We start from the raw sequence: 5,918 nt of genomic DNA, 5'->3' as shown, positions 1-5,918 counted from the left end.
CCACAAACCAATTGTTCATTAGATGATCAGTGGGACTCAAGGAACAAGAAGTAACTTTAGGGGTAAAACGGTAAATTGACCCGGCTCTAGTTACGAACAATCTGTAAAGGATCGACTTACTAATCATGGTTATATCAAATGGATAGAAATATATCTATAGTGAGGGGGTGCAACAACTAGGCTATAATGGAGTGGCCTAGTAGTTAACGAATGTTGGTTAACAAGGTTAATGAGTTTAGCAGGTTAATCTCAGATCGTTGGAGCCCATGATCTGTAGGTCCATTAGGTCCCTCAGCTATCTCTTATCGGACTAAAACTTAGAACAGTGTGATGAATGAGTTCAAAGTGTTCGAATTCAAATTAAGGAATATACGCTAAATATATACGATATATTTAACCGTATTTTGTTTTAATTGTGAATTAAACAAAAAGAGAGAACTGGAGATATTTAAATAAGATTTAAATATTTTAATTATGAATAGTCAATATGTGCCTGAATTCATTGGGATTGACATTTTATTTAATGTTAAATTTTAATTAAATTGTTTAATTACTCATTTAATACTATTTTGATTTGAAATTAATTATTTAAATTAATTGTTGAATTAAAATAACGAAAGTCAAAATGTTGACTTCACCCAATGGAAAAATCCATGTTTGAGTTAGTGGAATATTGTGTGTCAATATATGGTTTAACCAAACTTGCATGTTTGCCCCATAATCCCACAAATTTGAGTGGAATTTTGAGTGTCAAAATTTGGTTTAACCAAATATGCATGTGTGCCAAATAAAACCCACAAATTTGAGTGGAATTTTGAATGTCAAAATTTGGTTCACTCAAACTTGCATGCTTGCCCCATAATCCTACAAATTTGAGTGGAATTTTGAGTGTCAAAATTTGGTAATCTCAAATTTGCATAAACATGCAAATATGACTCTATAAATAGAGTGATTAAGGAAAATGGAAAGTTTGCTCGAAAAACTTTGAGAATGTCTCTTAAAGCTCTCTCTTTACATATACTAAATTCCTTTCACGTTTAGTCACTCACCAGATTCCACAATCCCGTTCTAAGGCTGGAGAATAGTTGGGAAGACACTAGTTGTGGTTGGAAACCAGTTCGTTAAGAAAAAGAAATCTGAACTACAAAAGGTTTGTATTCAAACTCATTTAGCTTTAATGCTTTTGAACATGCTAGCTAATTTACTATAATTGATGTACTTAGAGTGCCGAAGATCCAAATTACTTCCGCACGTGTTATTGTAACACCATCAGTATTAACAAATTTATATGAACATCAAATAAAGTAAATGAAATAACGATGATATGTTCAATGCATAATTGAATACGAAGTCCACAACAAAGATATTTGGTTTAGTGGTATGATTCTTGCTTTTGGTGTGAGAGGTTTTGAGATCAACTCTTGGATTTTCCCTTTAATATAAAAGGCCTAAATAATGAAATCCAATGCACTTAATTTGTTTCACTTTGTGTGTTTTTAGGTAAAATAATTTATTAATTAAGAAGTTCGTGTTTTGTTTCACTTTGTGTTTTTGTAGGTAAAACAATTTATTAATTAAGAAGGTCATGTATGGATTGAAAAGTTAAAATGGTTGATGATTTTCTTTTCTTTAAATCCTTGAACTTCCTCTTATACAAAAAGACCTACCTCACCTTGTTGAACTTCCTTTTAGCCCCTCAACTCCAAACAAATATAGATTTGAAACTTGAGAGAAAAAATCATATCGAGTGAGAGCTAAAAATGATAGATGTTCAAGAAGGGAAATTTGGTCTAGTGGTATTATTCTTTCTTAGCGTGTGAGATAGTACCGTTCTCCTTTAGAGCAATTCATAGTACCGGGATGACCCTTATCAAGTCCTTGAAATAATTAATAACAATGCATATAAAATGATCTTCCTGGAGAATTTTCAGCACATGAGAATGGTGGGGATGTAGTTCAGACGGTAGAGGCACTCACTTAGCATGCGAGAGGTATGGAGATTGAGATAGTTATTAATATTTTATTTCTGCTCAATCTTTCCTTATTTATGACATAATGAGTGGAGATATTTTTTTCATTCTCACATATATTGATGACTGGACATTTAGGGTTTTCTGATGTATGAATCGTTGGGATGTAGCTTAGATGGTAGGGCTTCCCATGTGAGAAGTACGGAATCGATACCTTGCTTCTCCAAATGAATCGATTACTAAATATATTATTTCTTTTCAAATTTTTCATATTTACTATTATTGATGATGATATGTTTAGGGTTTTGTAACATAAAAATTGTGGGGACGTAGCTCAGATGGTAAAGTGCTCGGAAAATATATTTTTTACTTTCAATTTTCCCTTATTCATGACATGTTGAGTAGCATGTTTCTTCATTTTTACTATTATTGATGACGAAAAATTGAGGGTTTTGTGATTCAAGAATTGTGGGTATTTAGCCCAGATGGTAGAGCGCTCGTGTAGCATACGAAAGGTACGGGGATGTATACCCTGCATCTCCAAAAGAAACTATTTGTTATTAATACTTTAGTTCTATTCAATCTTTCCTTATTTATGACATAATGAGCCGAGATATTTTTTCATTTACACACTTATTGATGACGGGACGTTTAGGATTTTCTAATGTAAGAGTTGTGCGGATGTAGATCAAATGGTAGAGCGCTCACTTCTCGTGTGGATAGTACGGGGGTCAATAACTTGCATCTCCAAATGAATGGATTATTAAATATATTATTTCTTTTCAAAATTTTCATATTTATGACATAATGAGCACGGATAGTTTTTCATTTTCACTATTATTGATGACGAGACGTTTAGGGTTTTGTAATGTAAGAATCGTGGAGATGTAGCTCAGATGGTAGAGTGCTTGCTATGCATGCGAGAGGTATGTGTATCGATACCCCGCATCTCCAAAATAAAGCTATTTATCATTAAATATGTTATTTCTTTTCAATTTTTCCTTATTCATGACATGTTAAGTAGTGATATTTCTTCATTTTGACTATTATTGATGATGGAAAATTTAGGGTTTTGTGATGCAAGAATTTTGGAGATGTAGCTCAGATGGTAGAGCGCTCACTTTGCATGCGAGAGGTACGGGGATCGATATCCTGTATCTCCAAAATAAAACTATCTATTATTAAATATGTTATTTCTTTTCAATTTTTCCTTAGTCATGACATGTTGAGTAGTGATATTTCTTCATTTTAACTATTATTGATGACGGAAAATTTAGGATTTTGTGGTGCAAGTAATGAGGGAATGTAGCTCAGATGGTAGAGCCTCGTTTAGCATAAAAGAGGTATGGGGACTAGTACCCGCATCTCTAAAGGATAACTATCAATTATTAAATATATTAATTATTTTCAATTTATTTTTATTTATGACATAATGTGCAGAGATAGTTTTTCATTTTCACTATTATTGATGACGAGACATTTAGGGTTTTGTGATGTAAGAATCGTGGAGATGTAGATCAGATGGTAGAGTGCTTGCTTTGCATGCGAGAGGTATGTGGATTGATACCCCGCCTCTCCAAAATAAAATTATTTATTATTAAATATGTTATTTCTTTTAAATTTTTACTTATTCATGACATGTTAAGTAGTGATATTTCTTCATTTTCACTATTATTGATGATGAAAAATTTAGGGTTTTGTGATGCAAGAATTTTGGAGATGTAGCTCAGATGGTAGAGCGCTCACTTTGCATGCGAGAGGTACGGGGATCGATACCCTGCATCTCCAAAATAAAACTATCTATTATTAAATATGTTATTTCTTTTCAATTTTTCTTTAGTCATGACATGTTGAGTAGTGATATTTCTTCATTTTAACTATTATTGATGACGGAAAATTTAGGATTTTGTGGTGCAAGTAATGAGGGAATGTAGCTCAGATGGTAGAGCCTCGTTTAGCATAAAAGAGGTATGGGGACTAGTACCCGCATCTCTAAAGGATAACTATCAATTATTAAATATATTAATTATTTTCAATTTATTTTTATTTATGACATAATGTGCAGAGATAGTTTTTCATTTTCACTATTATTGATGACCAGACATTTAGGGTTTTGTGATATGAGAATTTTGGGGATGTAGCTCAGATGGTAGAGTGCACGCTTAGCATGCGAGAGGCACGGAGATTAATACCTCTTATCTCCGAAAGAATCTATTCATAGCGATATTTCTTATGACAGAAAATTTAGAGTTTTGTGATATAAGAGTTGTGGGGATGTAGCTTAGATGGTAGAGCGTTCGCTTAACATGCAAGAGGTACGGGGATTGATGCTTTTCATTTGCATCTCTCGAAGAAACTTTTTGTTATTAATATTTTATTTTTATTCAATATTTCCTTATTTATGACATAATGTGTAGAGATATTTTTTTCGTTTTCACTATTTTGGATGAATTTAAAGTTTTGTGATGTAAGAATCATGGGGATGTAGCTCAGATGGAAGAGCGATCACTTTGCAGTGAGGATGTAGCTCAAATAGTTTTATTTCTATTCAATCTTTTCTTATTTTGACATATTGAGCATATATATTTTTTTTTATTTTCACTATTATTGGTGATTGTAGGTTTAGGATTTTATGACGTAGGAATTGTGGGGATGTAGCTCAGATGGTAGAGCGCTCGCTTCGCATGTGAGAAGTACGGTGCGACACCCTGCATCTCCAAAGGAATCCTACTATCAAATATTCTATTTCTATTTCAAATTTTTCTTATTTATGACATAATGAGCAGGGATAGTTTTCATTTTCACTATTGTTGATGATGGGACGTTTAGGATTTTGTCTTGTAAGAATTGTTGGGATGTAGCTAAGACGGCAGAGTGCACTCTTTGCATGCAAAAGCCACAGGGATCGATACCCCGCATCTCCAAAAGTAACTATTTGTTATTAATATTTTTTATTTATTTAATCTTTCCTTATTTATGCTATCATGCATCTCCAAAGGAAAACTATCAATTATTAATCTTATTTATGACATAATGATCAAAGGGAGTTTTTCGTTTTCACTATTATTGATGACGGGACGTTTAGAGTTTTGTGATGTAAGAACTCTGGGGATGTAAATAAGATGGTTGAGTGCACTCTTTGCATGCGAGAGGTACGAGGATTTTGGGTTTTGTTATGTAAGAGCTGTGGGGATGTAGCTAAGATGGTAGAGTGCATCTCTTGAAAAAACTCATTAATATTTTATTTCTATTCAATTTTTCCTTATTTTTGACATAATGAGGAGAAATATTTTTCCATTTTCACTATTATTGATGACGTGCAGTTTTCGGTTTTGTCATGTAAGAATTATGGGGATGTAGCTAAAATGGTAGAGTGCATCTCCTAAAGAAACTATTGGTTATTAATATTTTATTTCTATTCAATTTTTCCTTATTTTTGACATAATGAGCAGAAATATTTTTTTCATTTTCACTATTATTGAAGGCGCCCAGTTTTGTGTTTTGTTATGCAAGAATTGTGGGAATGTAGATAAGATGGTAGAGTGCTCTGTTTGCATGCGATTGGTATGGGGATCGATACCCCGAACACCCCTCTCTATATTCCTAAATGCTCTATAATATAATGGTGCCTTAATGGGATAGATATTTTATATGGATTGTATATGACTTTAAATGTGGTTTGCTACACGCAAAAAATATAGGGACGGTTAAATTTTTAAGTCACTTTTGAAAAATATGGTGTGGGATAAGTTGGATTATTGCCAATTATTTCTAAGAATATATTAAGTCTTCGGACTAATGTTTTCCATTTGTAGAGATGACATATAATAGAGGAATTCATAATACCGTTCTCAGCAATTCATAGTACCACTCATTGTTCTCCTTCTAAAAATCTTTATGGATTTAATCTGCCTATTATTTCTAAGAATATTAAGTCTTGGGACGAAT

At 32.7% G+C, this 5,918-nt stretch overlaps 1 non-coding gene across 1 annotated transcript; it reads left to right on the top strand.

Annotated features, from left to right (window-relative positions):
* The first annotated feature begins 3,685 nt into the window (after window positions 1-3,685).
* Window positions 3,686-3,758, top strand: TRNAA-UGC. Its single transcript has one exon. It is a non-coding gene; the product is annotated as a tRNA-Ala (tRNA).
* Window positions 3,759-5,918: the final 2,160 nt, after the last annotated feature.

Source organism: Cucurbita pepo, chromosome LG01 (assembly GCF_002806865.2).
Source record: "Cucurbita pepo subsp. pepo cultivar mu-cu-16 chromosome LG01, ASM280686v2, whole genome shotgun sequence".
Classification (NCBI taxonomy): Eukaryota; Viridiplantae; Streptophyta; class Magnoliopsida; order Cucurbitales; family Cucurbitaceae; genus Cucurbita; species Cucurbita pepo.
This window is presented reverse-complemented; position numbering and strand designations above follow the sequence as displayed.